The sequence below is a fragment of the Pezoporus wallicus genome, unplaced genomic scaffold, assembly GCF_028554395.1.
Source record: "Pezoporus wallicus isolate ANWC-B61680 ecotype Strahan unplaced genomic scaffold, APGP_CSIRO_Pwel_v1 contig_6598, whole genome shotgun sequence".
NCBI classification, from domain to species: domain Eukaryota; kingdom Metazoa; phylum Chordata; class Aves; order Psittaciformes; family Psittacidae; genus Pezoporus; species Pezoporus wallicus.
In genome coordinates this window covers 2,039,237-2,059,076 of record NW_026637213.1, presented here as the reverse complement: position 1 = coordinate 2,059,076, position 19,840 = coordinate 2,039,237, and positions in this window count along the sequence as shown.

Sequence of the window (19,840 nt, the reverse complement as noted above, 5' to 3'; positions counted from 1 at the left end):
GGGGTACTTCTTCACTGGCTTACATGTGTGTCACGGCACTCTCAAACACTTGTAGAGCAAAACAATACTGTCACAATACTGCACGGCTGCTTTACACTGAACACTGTGCCTACCCAAAAGAGTTAGTAACCAATGTCTCAATACAGACTACTTCACTGTAATGGTGCTGTGATAAAAGACTAAAAGTGAGGTTCTAGCTCCAAGGGCACCCTTCAAACACTGAGAGTACCCATCAGTCTGTTGCCAAGCTATTGCTCAAGGTCTTGAACCCTCAATGGAGATGTCATGGGTGCGGTGATGTGCCACAAGCCAGTTCCAACCAGGAGAGACAAGCAGATAGAACACACCCCAGAGAACAAGGAACAGGAGACTTTTGTGAGAAAACCACAGTTACAGGCAGAATTATGACTAAAGTTTGGGCTTAGGCCCATGCATGCTTAGCAAGATGCATGCAAAAGTCAATACTAATTAAAAGGTCAAGTTTGGACAATATGCAGTGTTCACAGCTATGTTTTTTCAGCTAAATATGTGACCTATGGGAAGTATTGTTGCTAGCAACAAAACAGCTTAGGAATCTTCATCATATTTACTTTCAATTAGACCCAAGGTCTTATGCACCTAAGAAAGGGTAATGAGACAGGAACATCTAAGTTACCCAGATGCTCTCTGATGTTTCAGATTTTTTTTTGTGTCTGTCTTCTAAAACACATTCAAAAAAAACAGGAAGAACGGGGAGCAAGAAGTGATCTGTTTTTCTCCTGGTACTTACTCCATCCTTGGCTACTTTTACCAGTGGCAAATTAAAATGCCAGTACAACACCATTGATATACCTCACAGTTACAGTTGGACAAGGCAAATTGGGCAACTTGGGGTGTGGGAGGACAAGAACATATGAATCCCAGTGCTCCTAGTTCACCAGTGGTTCAGTGGTAGCTGCTGTCATTGCTGCCTAATCACAGATTTGATGACCTGTACCAGCTGGATATGATAGAGACCTATTTAGTGCCTTACAAAGAGCAATACAGGGCACTGAATAAATTGCTGCAAAACAAAAACAACAAAACCAAACCTCAGGAAAGGCAAGCTGGAGCTGTGAATACAATTTTGCTTGTAGAACTGGCTCCAGCAATTTTGTCTTGAGTAACATCAAGTGGGACAAGAAAGAGGAACATGTGCCATTCCTGTGCCTCATGATACTAAGTCAGAGAAGACATCTCTCTTGGGAACTGACATGCTCGCAATTGTATACTATAGAATAGCAATGTACACTATAGCACTGGGGCATTCTTCTTTTGAACCCAGTATTAAAAAGAAAAAAAAAGTCAATTTGTGTTGTCCAGGCTTGAAATTAAATCTTTTCTTCTGGATTCCCACCTTCACCTATTGTAACTGCACTAGGATTCCTAATTTCCTTTGCTGCAGCGCAGCAAGCAGGTGCATAGCAGGATGTGTAATTAGACCACACCTACCCTCCTTTATGCTGCCTGTTCCCTGTGGGGGCAAGATAATTACATCTACCCTAAGAAAACATCAATATTTTATTTTTAATGAGTTGGGCAGACCCAATTATCTCAGTAGGCTGTTAATAAGTGAAATTGTGAAGTATGGCTGTGGCTTTGATGGAAACAGAGTCATGTCTGAAATGGGGATTTCTGACACACAGAGTATTAAATAGATGCCAGGCTGCTGGAATGGGAAGCTAGTCAGAGAAAAAGTGTTTAACAAGGAAAATTTGCCTTCGTAGCATCTTTCAGTATTTAAAGGTAATAAGTCCAAACTGAAAGAATCATCACATTGGCTTAAACCCCATAACTCCTGAACTAATCGTATGTATTGGGGTTTTTAGTGCCATTCTGGTTCTTGATGGTTTGTGTTTCAGATCGCCAAGTAAAGTCTCATGAAAACACCACACTTGCATGTTAGATTGAACCACACATTGACAGGAAAATAATATTTTCCCTTTTAACTCTCACAAGAAGTTTGGTTCATGGAGCACATTATTCTCGTGCTCTTCCCTCCCCTCTCTTCCTGTCCCCTTAGAATATGCCCTTTTCATTCACAAGCTAAAAAGCAGAAAGAATGGGAACAAACCTCCAGAGATCAATAGATGAATTTTCAAGAACACTCAGGATTTACTTAACCACATTGATAATAATGGTAACTGTAGAGATAATTCAAGATCTGATGGAAAAAAATACAAACATGCCTCTTTCCTCAAGCTTCTTGCATGCAAATGAACTCTCTCAGTGCAGAAAGACCAGTGACAGACTTGTAATTCAAACTTTATTTTCCTATTTAAGCTGAACTCCAGTTCCAAAATGGGAGAGAGTTTATCCTCCAAGTTCTATATTCTATATTAACCATCACCATTTGGTTTCTTCCTGCATCTCAACAACTGTGTTTTCATAAACCAGAGAACCAGATGTACAAAATCCAGCTTCTGCTTCAGATTACCATGAGAGTACTTAGTTGTTCACATCTCAGGTGGTTTAAGACTTGTTTTTTGGGGGAAGACCAGGAAAATCACAAACATGCAAATAGTTTTGTGCCCTACCCTCCAGTAAAGCCAATGCCCACTACAGAAAAACACCAAATACAAGTATATTGGTAGGTGCGCTACTGAGCTCAACCCTATTTGTTGTCTACTCCATAAATGAAGAAAATACAAATATGGTTACAAGCACCATTCAAGGCACACATGAGCCTTGAGCTCTGATCGATGTAAAGTGGTTCCTTTGTCTCTTGAATTCTTTTCACTGGGATCAGTGATGCTCCTCATGGAACAGAGCTAGTCTTTGGGAATCAAGGTATTCAATTCAACTTTGAAATGCATAGCTGCACCTAAGAGAAAGCCAGTTTCTGGTTCCGTATCTAACACACCAGCTCTTGGTTTTATCTTTCCTTTTTTCCCTTAGTAATTCTGATAAATGTGGAGCAATGCTGCATGTGGTTCTGTAGCTATGGTCCTCATCAAATTAAATGCATGTATTAGTGAGATCATTTTTATTGACATCCCAGACACTTAGCTGTATGACCTGTATGACCTTGCAGTTCATTTTAAAGGGCAAGAGCAGAATTAGCATCCTCAGCCAGCTCAGTGAAATAAACATAAACCATATAATAAGGAAAAAAAGAAAGTCTGCAAACTTTGAATTCCCCTAATCTGCTGTGTTCCACTAAAAGCTGTCCTTCTTAAGACTTCCTTCTCCCTTGTCTGCCCACCCTAGTCATAGAAAATCATTTAATTCTAGCAAGATGTAAAGGCACAACACAGACTTTGATCCAAAGCTGTTTCTTCTTGTTGGACTCCAAAACCAGTTTTCAGGCTTCCAAAGACTCTTTGCCAGCTATGATTAGAAGCCACACTGGCTGACACAGTAATTGCTCTATAATCATATCTTCAGTACCCTGACCTGGTTTATGCATACAATCTATATTCTAATAGCAGTCAACAGGTCACCAGTTAATAAAAATACCATTAACGTCCCCCTGTGACTAAGAAATGGAGATATTCATCTCACTAGGCCAGTGGTGGGCCAATATAATTTCTGTGGCTGTTAGTGTAATTAACTCTGCCTGCATGTGGATCTCCCTGGAGGACAATGCAAGCACAGAATGACCTTGCTGTGAGCTCTCACTGGTGGTATTGTGATGGGCACAAAGATTTACAGGAGCTCAGGTCAAAGAAGAGTAGGAACTTCCCGCAACCTGACCTCTCAAAAAGGAGAATCTCATCATCTCTAGGATGCTGTGCTGCATATCTGGCTTTATCTGTAAAACAGAAGCAGGGTTGGCTATGGCTCAGGCAGCCAGGACCGGCATCCTGTTTAGCAGTGTCCAAGGGGCAGGCAATGAGAGAGAAAGTGAGCAGCAAGGAGAGTCAGGCAGTCAGGAAAGGAGTGGGGAAAGAGAGAAGATTAACTTATGAATGGGGAGGTTGCATTTCCATTCAGCCTAGATGCCATCCGTATAATGCAGTTTGTGTGGCACGTTACAGCCACTACATGTAGGTTAGAGGAGGACTGGAAAATTTCACGTTTCCCAGAAATAGTCTCAGAGATCTGTGTTACCATCTAAACACTTCACTGAGGCATATATTATACCTGTGAGCAGAAAGTTCTGTGTATACCAAGAGGCACAAGATGCCTAAAGCAGAAGGGTTTTTTGAAATAGGTTTGTGGGAATAGATACTAATTCCTCCTATCCCAGAAACAGATGTAAAACACATGCCTAAGAAACCAGGGAACGCATGACTACAGGAAATAAGTTCCTGAGAGAAACTTAGGCTTGCAAGTCAAAGCAGCAGATACTGTCCCCACACAGCGAGTTAAGCACATCCACAGTTTCTAGGCTTGCTCCAGAGTTGTTAACACTGCTTCACGGTTTTGATGTCTGCCACAGCCCTAGTCCCAGGCAAAACCATCCCAGAGAGGACCTAGTCTGACACCCACCCACCCACAAAGCAAGCTGATCTCCAGGCTCATTCATCTTTGTCTGTAGCAGACACTTAACTGGAAACAGACCAAGACCTAGCAGAACTCATTTCACACAGAAGTCCTCTTCCAAGATCAAGTCAACTCCCAGCAAATAAATGTCCTGTGTTTAACTACTGCAACACACCTCCTCCAAATCACTTCGGATCTGGATCATTGCTCTGCCCGCACACACATTCTGCTCTACCTATGCATGTCCACCTGGACAAAAGCCCAGGAGACATGAACAACCCTCCCCCTCCTCAATTTAGCATCTTTTTAAACAAAGGTCCTCTTGTCCTCTGGTTCCTTTCCCCCTTTCCTTGAACAGCACCACGGTGTGCATCTAGAGACTTCAACAGTTGTTTTATCACCAGATGAAAGGACAGCACCAAGAGGGAGCTGCTCACTGGATTTGTGCCACCAGCTGTGGCACATCAGACCATGACAGACAGATGCTTTAAAGACAGCATGTCATTGTCAGATGAGACTTGCCAGTGTTTCAAAGCATCTCAATCTCTAGTGGCCTGTAAAAACTCTGTTGCTGTGCCACAGTCCAGATTCTTTTTGACCCATGCTGAGTCTATTATACTGGTAATGTTGACATTGCCCGACAAAACTGACTATGTACTAAGAACTCCAAAACATTTTCTCCTTTTCCCCTGAGCTCTCTATATAACCTGGTTACTTAGTAAGTTTGTGTATTAAACCCTGAGCAAACCCATTACCAGGTTCACAAGACATCTTGCAACTATTAAGGATTGGGTTTGACTGTAATTGTCATAAAATTCAGTTCAGAGGAGTTAGAAGATGGTTCTGATTCTACAACTTGGGAGAAAGTAGAGAGAATACTGCACTTTGGCATGAGTGTTTGGGCGCAACCTTCCCATGCAAGCAGTCCTTCATTCTTAGGAACATTGCACTCAGTTCAGTGACTTGATGAAGATCCATGCAATCAAATCCACACAGCAGTAGACTGAACTGTGTTGGTCCATGGAAGAAGAGAAACAGGAGCCAGAAAGGGCCACGCACTTTTGAGAGAGAACAGCAACATCAAAAGCCACTGGATCAGGGTTACATTTTTCACATCAGTTCCCAGAACAGCAGACAAGAAATGGAAATTCTATGCAGCATAGTTTATAACTGCATTATCCACTAACTGCATGCAATATGTCTTTATATACCAAATAGCTAACAAGATTAAGGAAATGCAATCTACATAGCTGATAAATAACCCAGCTAGAAGCCACTTTCAAAGACAATCAGGCACCAGCTTTATTATAAATTAAGAAAAATTGCAAACACATAGAAGTAGCATGTGAGACGGAGAGGAATCACTTGGCATTCGAGGAAGAAGATCAAAGAAGTAACAAAATGTGAAAGCAAAGAAGAATGCCAGAGAAGGAGGAAAAGTAGTAATGAATTGGTGGAGAATATGAGAAGCAAGGGAATGAAGAGGGAAGGCTCAATAGCCTGTGTGCTCTCATTCTTTTTGTAATATTTTCAAACCTGGCTGCAGCCTTCAGGTCTTATTACGGTACATAAATGTTCACATTTTTCCAAGCCATTGCATGACTTTCTTATCTGACCTCTCAGCTTGGCAATTAAAATCTGCCCACACTACTGCTTTTTCACAGCCCTGCCTCCTGTTTGCTTTGCTTGCAGGGTACAGCATCATTAGATCTGAGAATCACCATCCGCTAGGCTACCTAATGATGTTCATTCCAGTGCATTTCGGACAATCTGGCAGGTCTCTGCTAGAGCCTCAGCAAGAGAAGGGAGAGCCCAGAGGATGTTCAGTCTGGGATGCTATAGTACCGAGTTTGAAAGGGAAAAACACCAAAGCAAAACAGGAAATAGGATACATGAACACTGTATGTCAGCTCCGTTCACTGAAAATGGTCAGTATCAGAGGTAGTCAGCTAACTATACCACGTATAGATACAAACTATGGTTAGAGATGAGGATAATGGACTTCTTGCAGGCCCTAACATTCCCCCCAAAATCTGGTAATTAGAGTCTTTGGGTAACTGAGTTCAGCACCAGCAAATAAATCCAGTTCAGAAAGACCATACCAGAAGCAGAAGAGGTGTGACTGAAAAGGATAGAGTTAAATAATGCAAACTGAACACCCATGAAAAGGAGCTCAAGTTATCCTAACCATTTCCCAGTAGTATGAACATCTTTGGTAATTTTATTTTTAAACTATGTTTAATGTAACTAAAAATAGAGATAAAAGACAAGCATAAGATAATATGCGTAATAGGATTCCATTCGTAAAGATAATCTAGCTCTATGGGAAGACATAAAGCATTTCTTCCCCATGGATTTCAGTTTCATGGTATGTTGACAGAGATGGTCCAAGTGCAGAACACGGTAGCTGTATTTTATCTAAGTCAGATAAACCCAGCTGAAACCTGGGCTAAGCCTCACTGAAGCCTATCTGTGAGGCTGGGGCAGGTACAAAACCCTAATGATCCTAGAGAAATGATGGACACCAGCAAAGATTACAAAGCCAGAGGAAAAAATATTCCCCTGAAGTAAGTCACGACAAGAAGCAGCAGACTTGCCAAGGAGGGAAGCACTCAACCTCTAGAGAACATCTCTTACATTATTTGACATTATTAGCTAATGTAATATCATTTTCCTTTCCTTTCAGGAAGCACTTCAGAGACACACTCCCCTAAAACACCTATGAGGGCTTAGCATTTACCAAAGTCCTGCTGCTCTCAGGGGACATATACAGGTACATATATCTGCAGTCTTTCTAGGGCGCAGAAAGGAGATGATAGCTTCCTTTTCCTCCCAACAGGATTTGGACATGCCTTCTAAACAGGCTCATCTTCCCTCCTCTCTCTTTGCTAGAGGAGGTGCTTTTTGTACACAAAACCATACTTATTGATAACCATGTGTTTGAATGCTTAATTGCCTTGCTGACTATAAGGCATTAAACATTTGAGAGAGTAGATCCAAAGGATCTCCCAGCTCAGGGGAGCTGTTCCAACTCAGGACACTGAAGAACAGATATTGCCCATTCTTTCATCTTACTGTGTTGTCTCTAGTTGCTAAAAGAAAGATATATCTCCTTCTCCAGCAAGCAGAGATGAGCCAGGATCTATTACACTGACTGTATAAAAGAAAAGTGGTGAACTCCTTTTACCCCCCTTGCAGCTTTGTACCTGTCTTTGTTAAAATAAAAAAAGAAGAAAATAAAAGTAAGGAAGGATGCAAATACCCTTTTGGATTTGCTGTCTGCCTTCAGAAAGATGTTTGTTTTCCAGCAGAATCTGCTCTAGTTCAAACCCACTCTAAATAAAAGTAATAGATGAGAAATTTGTCATAAATATATTTAATGTATGTGCTTATATCACCTTGCTCCACTGGGAAACAAACAAGCACCACATCAGCACAAAAGCATATCATTTAGTACCATGCTTATTACGGGCTGTATAGCATATATACAGCAAAATGGCAATAGAGGTGAAGTCAACAATCTGAAGCTAATAAAACAATAAATAATAATAATAAATACAAGCTGTCAGTGAGGAGAAAGACCCATCATCCCCACACCAGTATGTCCATTTGCAAGCACAGGATTGCTCCCTGCAATTTCTGACCTAGAGAGTTTTAAACATCTCAAACAATAGCATTCCCAGCACTTCCCTCGAGAAGCTCAATTCATCTCACTGCCAAGGAGCTTTGCCCCAAGTGTCGTTGTGAATTTTCTTCTGCCTGGTTGTCACTGTGCTCTCAAAACAATCCCCCACTGGGTGAATCACAAGTCAGCCAGTGGAAGAGGAATTTAGAAAGCCTCGTCCAGGGAGCTCCCTGCACTTGATGTGGCGAGCTATAAAATGTGACCGTATGGAGTTCTGCAGCATCCAAATAACCCAGAATGTCTGAAGGCAAAAAAAAGCAGCAAAAGTCACAATACTTTTAGGCTGATATTTCAGCTTTTCTTCTAGAAAATATCTACCAATTCTCTGGGGTCACCCACAGAAGGACTGGAAAGAGCAGGAGGTGGCAAAGAAAAACAGTATAAAGGAAGCTGCACTATGGCATCAAGGGGGCCACCTGGTATATACCACAAGGGATGGTAGCCCCAGGCTGAAGCAGACAGTAGGTGCATTTCTGGCTGACTGTGGGTTATTGCTAAACAGGGGGACTCCTTAGTAATCACTGGCACATCTGCTCTACACGTTATGTTACCACTGCAGTGCTGTGTTTGCCCCCTCTTTGGAGAAACCAGAAAGATCCCAACACAGCATCTGCAAGAGCTCCTTAGAACCATTCATGAGCAATTTATGCACTAACCAAGAAGAGAAGAAAATAACACATGAATATAAACATGTTACAGGCGACAGAGCTCCCACCAGCAGCTACACGATCTTCTGCTCGACCTCCTACCTCCCTGTCACACTGTAGGTTGGGAAGGACCCTTTTTGTTACGGCTGCAAGGGTGGCAGCCTAGACAGGACCATCCTTTCTGGGTTCTGCAGAAGGCGGTTACACTGAATATTCAGTGACTTATCTTCTCCCCTGGGGGTTTTGCTCTCCATGGTTCACTGCTGATGCAAGCAGCAGCCAAAGAAGAAATGACAAGTGCCTGACATTCGCTTCTTCCTTCTGCTGCTCCCTCTTCCTTCCAGTGCTTTCTATTTTGATCTGCTACCATTCACCATTTCCTCTCCCTATATCTACAGCTGGTTCATGATGAGATTTCATCCCTACCCAACAGTACCGCTTTTGAGCAACTCCCATTCAGACACAACTTCTAGCTCAATTTCCTTGTATATTTCCTTAGAGCTCTGCGTTCCTCTCTCAGCTGCCAACACCCAACAACCTGTCCCTAATTGCAACTGGCAGCACCTTTGTGATAAGGCACTGTTCTTCTCTTCCAATCTTTTCAGGCCATTAAAGCAAAAAAGCCTTTCCCAAAGCTGGCTGCTCAGCTGACTAAGCCCTTGCAGCCACCAACCAGCTGACTAGAAATGAGTCCCTGAAAACATTTCTCCCTTCTCCAAACCTAATTGCCAGATACTCAGATCTGTTCCCCAGTCTTTCTCTCTAGATCTAGATTTCCAGCACAGAAAGGATGCAGATGGTGGGAAAATTAATCCAACACTTAAAGGTTTTCTTCTAGGTAATATTATGTCTCCTGCTGCCAGCCACACAAGTGTTACAGCAACAGTTGCTCATGCCAGGAAAAAACATGGCCTGGCTCTCATTTCTCCTCTCTGCCATGTGCACGCACACACGCCACAGAGCTGGAAATGAGTTAATCAGATGATGCTCCATAAAGTATGCCAGTTTCTGTATAAACAATATTAAATATCAACATTTCCTTCCTTCTTTTTAAGCTGTTGCATTCGCATCCCCTCTCAGTCACGACAACTTTGGAAGCGAAAACAACTGCGAGAAATCCTGGATAATGTTGTTGTGCTAATTTCCTGGAAAACCTATAGAAGTCAAAGAATACTCCTGCAAATAACATGGTTCGTTTTCCTTTCCCACATGCCCTACTGTTGATGATCAGAAAAAAGTGACCTGCCACCAAACTCTTCCTGAGAACTAGAACCGATCATATCTCTCATACATATAAAAGATTTGGGAATAAGATCAGTAAGTTCATTCTCCTGTTATTTGTGAAGCTCTTATTATTCATGAAAATGTTCACAAATCCCCAAAGCCTCATGCATTTTAGCACAGACCAAGTGTCTGAAGATTAGTTCTGCAAAGTGCATAACTCACTTTGTGGTTTTTAAAGTTGCTGCCATCCACACATAGCACAATAATCACAGCATTCTGCTTAGGTGGCGAGTGCCACGGCACAAAGGTAAGTTGAAAAGTAAGTAAGGAAGGAGCTGACAAAGGCTCTGGGAAAGGAAAGCAACAGTCAAAGCTAACAGGCCTTGGAAGAGCCAGTGGTCCAAGAATTGAAGTTATATTACTTGGATAACACAGTCTAGTGACAAAACATCTGCTGAATAGGAAGCACAGCAATTTTGCACTAGGTTTTAGACCAACATGTCTGCCAGTATAAGTCAGTGTACCTGTGTCAACAGTATTTTATCAGGGGCTGAGCCTTTCACTGCATTTCAGCTTCACTGAAAATCTCCATCTACAGTGATACTTGGTGTATATGGGCTGTTGCTCATGTTTCTCTGGATGCCAAGGCAAAGCAAAAAAGCTGGATTGAAGGTCCAAGCTCTGCAAACCATGGAGGCCTTTAGGCTTCCCCCTCCCCTCCTTCAACACTGAAGTTACTCAGATACTTCTTTTGAACAGAGTGTGGAGAAGATCACAGCCTGCTCTCATTCACACATCAGTCCATCTGCAGCACGAAGGCAGTGTTATCATGCTGCTGAACTTCACTGGGCAGTGGTGAACCTCACTGAGCCTCGATTCTGATGACAAACTAGAATTTCAGTGAGATTAATACCTATCTTCACTGACTTAGCAAAACCAAACCTGGTCTTCTTCCCAGACTTGCAGAGCTGTTTGTTGGGCTACGAATATGATGGGAAGGAAAACATTGCACAAATCGGCTGAATCTTCCTAAACGCTTTGTCTAATATGGGCCAGACTCTCCAAATGTGGAGAACCACCACACTGCAGCCAAGACAGTTTGGGATTAAACCCCTTTGTCATTTTCAGTCAAGCAGTCTTCTGCCTAGTGGTAGACATTAGAATACTTGTGATGTATGTGCTCCCTCTGTTGCTTATCTGCATTCTTCTACAGGCCCAGATAGCTAAGAAAACCTAGGTGCTTGAAACTGAGACCTCCAGGTCCCATATGATCTTGATCCACTGCTGTAGTTAAGTAATATAAGCACATAGAATTCATCCTCCAAACACTGTCTTATTCATTTGTATAATCCATGTCTCGTCCTGTTTGTCATAGCAAAACAGATTTCTTCTTAGGCTTTATTGGACTTGTGCTATAGGATCCTGTTCTGCCTAATGCCTGCTGATGAAAGAAGTGTTGATGGAGAACTGCTTTTCAGGAAGCTTCAGGCAGACACAAAATGTCAATCACATGGGAATCATTCAGACACTGTGGAGCCATTGTGACAGCATTATTGCAAGTCAGCTCTCTATTATCTTGGATAATAGGGAGGGAAGATAACAGGGATGCCCTACAGGACAAGGAAAAAATGGATAATTTGAGTAAGTGGATCATCCTAGGGACTGTGGAGCAGACACACTCCAGTGCCTCCATAAAGAATTATCTGAGTCCAAGTGAGTTTATTAACTAGGTTACAGAGCCAGGTGTGTTACTGCATGTAATATCCAGCAATTGCCTAGTTGTCAGAGGTACTCACACCATATGGTTATTATACAAGCAGCTGCCTTTCACTGTTCTTAGCTCACCATTTCTTATCCTGCCCTACGACAAAAAACCTTCTCCTCTATCAGCTAAAATGGGGAAATTACTTCCAGGTTATCACACCTGGGAGGGACTAAATAAAAATACATAAGCTAGTAGTTTAAAGCAACTGTAGGTAGCAGACTCCCCACCACTGCTATTATACTGTGAGATGTTTCTGCTTGCCCTCAATGTCCTGCGCAGGCAGTGGACACATGGACCACAGATGCTCTTCTCTGGTCTTGCTGCAGCAAGACCAGGATGCAGCAGGCAAAAATTCCTTACCAGCTTTTAGGGGAAGGAAAGGTGGGAGCTGAAATATCATTCTGCTGGCAAAGCTGATAGCTACAGCACAACCCATAGGGGTTCAGTCCAGCTGGTCTTTACTGCACTGAGAAAAATAACAGTTAAAAGAATCCAAAAGGCAAACTGCACTATGCATTGAGTGAACACAGCATCCCTGTCCCTTGTAAAAGCTTCCAAACTCTGGCCTGAAATGACAGCAGCTGTTGAGTTTTTAGTCTCCTGATTGGCAGAAAAAGCTCTTCCAGCCTTGTTTATGCAGGTTCAGCAAAGAACCCAGCTGCTTCCCCTCAGTCTCCTAGAGCTGAAGAAGAAACTCCATCCCACAGGGACATGCCAGGATCTGAGGGCTGAGAATGTAGTCCTTATTCCAACAGCTGGTTTGGCTGTTGCAATTAGCTTTTTAGATCCTTCTGGAGGCTTTCAGCAACAGCTGCAATAGTTTCCCAGATCAGTGGGTTTTGCCTGTGTATGGGGAGTATGAACGGCAAGTGATCAAAGTCACAGGAATGTTTTTGGAAGCCTTGAAAAGAGGGCTGGCTCTGTTGTATTCTCTCTCCACCAATACACAGCATCACACTATCTGCTGCGCATGGTACCCAGCATGATGACTTACAGCAGTTCTCACACCCTGCATCTATGTGCATTATCACATACCACTCTCCCCACTACCTCTGAGGACAGGATTGAATGTACCACGCTGGCTATCACCACCTCACCTCACTATGCAAGGCATGCAAGATCACATAACCTTTCTCTGCTATCATCCTCTTGCTTTCCCAGCACCATGCAATCTGTGCAGAGTGCTACAAACACTCCCTTCGCTATCACAGGTCTTGCCAGTGACATGTAGTAACTCAGATTCTCTCCATTTACACTCCCTCAGTAAAAAACCCAAGCTGTGCACAATGCCACTTTTCCTCTGCCTCTCCATGGCATCCTGTAATAGTACTTCATTATTCTACTCACTTACATCTCTGTAGAGCATTCTAGGCAGCCTGCAAAAAGAAGGAAGGGAACATGCTGCAGTGCTGGCACATAATCCCTGCACAGAGTACCTTTCTGCAAGTCTTTCCTTCTTCATGTATGATATAAAGTGCATATCCCTGCACCACAGAGTCCTCACATGGGTGAAATTACCTCTGTGTACTGTGAGATACCTACCTCAGGAAGAACTGAAGAATCAGGACCAATTTCTGTGGGGTGATCCATTACCTGCTTGCCTTCCTCTCGCTTTTCTTTTGTGCTGTCATGAAAGACAGACTAGCTGAACAGGCTGAAGTGACAAGAGTTACAAAACAGGAGCCAGAAGAGCTTTTAAGAAATGCAGATCATTTCAGAATAGCCTCTATCCTTGCACAGGAACCTGCAATCTCACTGGCTAAAGGAATTCACAGAAGGACTGCTATCCTGGGATCGTAACCTATCTGAAATTCATTTGACAGGTCTCATCTAAACCAATTCCCAAATGCCAGAAGGGCACACCATCTGCAACCACAGCCAGATTTCACTGCCTCCCAGCCTGACAGTCCCAAGAGAGACCAAGAAGCAAATGAGCCATAGATACTGGTCTCACCTCCGTGTGGTGAGGCTCCTAGTGTGCCCACATGGCACTGGCAAGGGCTACTACAATGCAGGTTGCCTCTTCATCAGAGATTGTAGTGATAGGGCAAGGGAAAATGGGTTCAAATGTAAACAGGAGAAGTTCAGGTTTGGTATAAGGAAGAAGTTCTGTGAGGGTGGTGAGGCACTGGAACAGGTTGCCCAAAGAAGTAAATGCTGCATCCCTGGCAGTTCAAGGCCAGGTTGGACAGAGCCTTGGGCAGCATGGTCTAATGTGAGGCATCCCTGCCTATGGCAGGTGGGTTGGAACTGGATGATCTTAAGCTCCTTTCCAACCCAAACCATTCTATGATTCTATATGAAGCAAATTTTACTTGGAGAAGGATTCATAGAAGAATGTCTGACAGCAGGCATCTTCTCCCAGTACATCTGCCTAGCCTACCTCCAAGGACACTGAGGTGCTAAGACACAGAGGATCTTGGAGACCAGGCTCTGTGGGCCTGGGAAGAGATGTGGGGGGCTGTGTGTGTGCTATTTCTAGGCTGCAATGCTCATAGTAGTTGCTGGGAAAAGATACACACAGTTTCCCACTGCGTGCTCTCCCTTACCCCTCCCCTTCACTGGTTGCAGTAATGAGCTCCGGGGGGACTTCCTCACTTGCCTTTGAAGTAGCGTATTTCTCTGAACACATTGTGTATTTCGTTTGGTGTCTTGTTTGCTTTCTGGTTGCTCTGCCTGTCTCTCTGTTGAGGGGGTTGACAGCTGTTAGTGGGGCCACTACCACAACCCAGGAACACACAACATGGAAAAACAAACAAACAAATCCTAGACCCCAGACCAGGAATGCCTTTGAAGGAAGAATGCATATTCCCCAGAGGAAGAGTCTCTCCCCCTTCCCAACAAGTCCTTACCGAAGTTACCATGTGCAGCTGGATGAGCTGAGAAAAGGACCAGCAGGAAGTACAATTTAAGGAAGATTGGAAGAAGTTATTGAGTATAACTTGGTCTGGAGAGTAAAAGACCTTAAAAAGGCATGCTGGGACTTAAGTCATCCTTAAGGCAAGAGGAGATAAAAGATTTGAGGTTTCTTAAGGTACAATTCTTTTGCTGTTAATTGCCTAAGGAACTGTGGACCCAAAAGCTCCTTCCTCAAAAGATCATGAACAATGACTCCAGGCAAAGGATGGTCAACAGGGCACGTCCCTTCCCTTCCAAACCATGCAAACAGACCTTGAAGCATAATGGATAATACAGAAACCAGAAGACCATTTGGCCTAACAAATGGAAATTGTGCCTCTAGACCTTAATTCAGGAAGAGGAAAAAGCAAGTAATTTTAATTTCTTCTTAGTTTTACCTGTATTTAAAATTGAACTGGAGCATGCAGCAGAGACAGAAAAGCTTTTCTCTTTTTTCCCTCACTTGAAAATACTAGACAACTCCTGCGATTCTTCAAAAGCTTGGAGGCTCTGTGCTCCTTCTTCCTTCATTTTAATGAGGCTACACATGCTTTTCATTTCTTTTTCTGTTTACTTGCTTGTTTCAGCTACACATACAGGCAAATCACTGCTGATAACAATGGAGCCTTTACACCTGGTTCCCACCCCTTCCAGAGAGCATTATGTTTCTGCCTTCTCAGCCATCACCAGACATTTGCATCCAGCCCTGCCCTATTTGTTTAACCTTCCCTCCTCCTTTAGTTTGACACTGAATCCCCACCTTTCCTACCTGGGCTTCCTATGGCTTCTTTTCCCTCTCCTTCCCTTCACCGCTGCAACCTAAAGAGCTGGAGAGAGAGACTCGGACCTTGCTGGGGCCACTGGAGTGAATCACTAGCAGCTGTGGGGACTGAAACCATGCTAAGCAAGGTGCAGGAATGATTAGGGGAGCTGCAGTCTCTTGGAAGGCATTAGAAGGGAAGTGTCTGTGACAGCACCAAAGAATTGTCTTTCTCACTGGGGAAAGACAGAGAATGACTGCTTGGCAGAAGAAACAGGGTGCCCAGATCTCCCTGACTGCTGTCTCTTGCTGATTCTGCCTTTGGGACTCACAAGAGGAGTAGGAGCAGCAGCCATAGCAAAAAGGATCTCCATGGTGTGCAGAAGCTCAACAGAGGTTCAAGCCAACACTAAAACCCCATGGAAGGTAGAAGGGGCAACTGCTCCAGGCCTCGCTGCCACTGGTTTCTTCTCCAAACAAGGAGAAGGCAGAGGAATGGAGTCTGTGAAACTGCTAGTCTCAGTCCCACACCTCATCACAAAGCAGAACCTTGCTGGTTAAAAGCTTCTGCTTTACAAAATGTCTTTTACTGTCACTGTCAGCAGTGACATCCACCCAAGTGTTCTGAATCTGGAGGGTGGCTGGGTAATTCATTCCCCTGAAAATAAGAAAACAAACAAACCTCTTTCTTATTTCCGCAAGTGCTTCAGAGCACAAAAGCAAAGTTTTAGTCAGATCTCCAGCCACAAAGCACATCAGGATATACTGATACATTCTGAACCTCCTTTTCAGTGTATTGCATAAACACCAGACTTCCCAAATGACATGCAGGCCTAGCAGAGGAGCAGTATAAAAATACATATTCTTGTATTTAAGCAGATCCCTGAAGTCAGGTGGCACAACCATAAAAACACAAGGTTTTCTAATGTGCTGAGCACCCATCACCTTTCACTGAAATCATTGGATGGAACAGTCAGGATCTAGCCTCATTATAAATAGTAGTAAAATCATTTGAGTAGTGATTTGATAGCAAAGGAGGTCATCAAGGTGATAATTAATTGCCTTTTACTGCAAAACCGACTAGCTGTGACGCCTTCTGCCTGCATCCCAGAAACAGCTATGAATGTCCTACCTTCTCCAGCCTGCCATTGAAGCTCCTTTTAAACTGCTCTGAAATCAGGGTACCTGAGAAGCTGGAGGAATTTTAATAACAGGTCAGACACAGGGGTCGACACTGCCTGCTGGCTTGTCACTGAGCAAGAAAGCCCAACTATCCCTGTCCATTATATGGAGAGAAAAGTCTGGGCTATTCCTCTTGGGGTCATAAAAATCAAAACTCCCTGGTGTTCCTTGAAAATCTGCAGTCCTCTTGCAGAATGGCATGAGTTATCATTTTATATTTACCTCGTAGTAGTTCCTAGAGGTCTCAAATCAAGATAGGAATCCTGCTGTGCTAGCTGCTCTGCAAACATAAAGCTAGAGTCGGTGCTTGTCCCTCAGAGAATAATTTTTGTCTTGACAGGCTATATATTTCTGCCCAGACACAGGACTATTTCTTACTGTCCTAGAACATCTAATCATCAGGGGACTTAACTGGAAGCAGATTTAGGATTGAATATAAGGAGGTACACAGTTTTAAATGGTGAGCTTTAGGAAACTCTAAGCTATTTGTCAGGCTAAATAAATGCTAACCTTTTCAGAGCAGAATCACTCCCCAACTAAGGAATATCTCAGAATATTTAGGGCAATTTACGCCTCTGGCAATGGAAGGAACATGGCTGTGGATATCTCTTTCTTAGCAATCTGTTCTCTGCCTTCTTTAAGCTCCTGACCCTCAATGCCATGGAGGTGCCAGGTACTGCATGAAAACAAAGGCAGAACTAGGATAAGGGAACATATCCCACTCATGCTGAACAGTTTAAGCAATACCTGCACCATGCTGAATCTAAGGTACAAGAAGAACTTAGAAAGGTGGCACATTTACAAGGTTTTAGTAGTTAGGTAGGCTCGTCAGAAAGCTAGGCAGGCTGCACCGGAAATCCCACAAGCTAACCTGTTCTCTTGAGACTTCCAGCCCAATTTTGCAGACTCGAGAGGTTTGAATTAGATTTGAATAATTAATCCAAATTTGTCGGTGCTTCATAGATGAATCAAACCTCCAACCCTTTTAAGGTTCACCCTCAGTGCTAATAACCCTCTTTACTAAGCATTAGCATAGAGTAGAACAGTTTAATGATATAAGAAAAATGCAAAAATTAGATTTATGCTGTCAAAACTTTTGTAACTGAAAATATTGCAGATTTTAATCAGTTGGATTCTCTCCAAAATGAAATATGAAGATTTAAATATAACTCAAGTAGGTTAAAAAAAAAATCATTTGTGGCTCCCATTAATATATCAGCAAAGGTCTCTCCACAGAAGAAAAATTACAGTGTCACATGGGTGGGGACATATTTGACTTCCTAAAATGAATAAACCTTCTGCACATGCCACAGAACTAGTGAGCTTGGTTTAAGCTAAAAGAAAGTTTTCTTGGTGCCACAAGCAAGGAGGAGCTGACCGCCACCAAAAAGAGATTAGTGCTCATCTGGGATTACCTGGCAATGCAATGTGCCGGTTGCTTTACGGCACTGGTAACATAACATTGGCAACAAGGAAGAGGAATCCATTGAGCCACTCCAATGGAATGCAAAAAAGCTGCGAATACAAAAGGTGGGAACAACTCTCTCACACTAGTCATGGTAATGGGGCTCTGCTGGCTAGCGTGGGTTGCAGAACCATCAGCTGGAGAAGGGAAAAGGCAAGCAGAAGAGGCAGTCTAGGCTGAAGCAACTTTGTGAAAGGGAACAGAAATGGCACAGAAGCATATTGATAAAAAAGAAAGAAGTATATGCTGCAATCAGCAAGGAAGGCTTAGAAGAGAGGACCACTTTGCACAAGGATAAACTGGTCACAAGGCAAGTGGTGAGTCAGATACACACTGCTCAGCTCCCATGAACATCAAGGTGAGTAATATGTGTCATAGGATTCTCAATAATTTGGTAGTCATTGAATGTTAGCACTACAACATTTTTCAGGAGGTTCATAAGGTTCAAGGATATGCTAATATTTGCCCCTTGGCTGTGATTCCCAATCCCAGAACAATCTAAAAGACAGTATGAATATTCTGTGGGTACAGACACCCTAAGCATTTCATTTAAACCTATTTTTAAGAAGATATGACTCCCCAGTGAAGAAAATATCAAGCATTCAACAATAACATGAACATCACCATCACAACCCTTACTTCAGCTACAGTAGCACACATACACAAAGCTGAACAGGCGCAATGCAATCAGGCAAGCCTTCAATGTTCACCTACAGAATCATCATCCTTAAACAGCAAAAAACCATGAGCTAAACCTAAAAATATAATCCCAAGACTGGCTTAAGGACCATGAGATTTGAAAACACACATGTTGGCTTTCTAATTTGAAATGCAGGTTTTGAGCCTTTGTGAATCTATACTTTCAAGGTTTTTTTCACAACTACAAGAAGAAAAAGAGTATTTTCTGTTCAAGTATAAGAAGCCTGAGATTATAACGCAATCATGGGACTTTGAAAATTATCAGTTACTGTGAAAATAAGAAATTTATGAAATGCAGTAGAAATATGTTTAATATGTTGCATAAACACTTCAAAGGGTGCTATTTTCTGGTATTGGATGAACTGTGCAGTGGGAGACATTCTTATCTATTGCATTTGTTTGTAAACTGCACAGAAAAAGATGAGGACTTATGTTTCACTTTGGACTGATTAGAAAGTATTATATGACCTTTGGATTAAATGATCAAGGTCATCTGCTCAGCTCCTTAAGCACACTCCCTAATTTCCTTTTTGTTCCTTGCATATGACCTCTTCAAATAAGTCAGAAGGAGTGTTCCCATCCAGTGCAGCTGAAACATAGCTCCTGTGCCTTTCTTGAGCTGGTGGCAGAAAACATCCAGTTAACTATTCAATACTTGAAGCAATTTGCAATGTTCACCTAAGTCACGCAGCACAGCTTCTGTGTCTTCACTGGCTGATCTAAAATACATGACATACTACTTCCTTTGAACTCTATTTCCTTGTGCAAGTAAATATTTTTACATTAATCAAAACCCCACAGTAGCATGCAAATGCTTAACTTTAATCACCTGAATGCTCAACAGCAGTGAAGACCACAGGAACTGAAGTGAAACCTTGACTTAGGGAAATTTTAGTTGCTAGCTTACAACTCTGTCATCTCAGGATGGGAATGCCACACAACACTGCCAGCATTTACCCACACAAACCTATCACCCCATTTTATGGATGGAGAATTGAGGCAGGAAAAAATTGGCATGCATGTGAATTACTGTTAAAAAAAAAACCCTACCACTTGCATCGGGGATTTG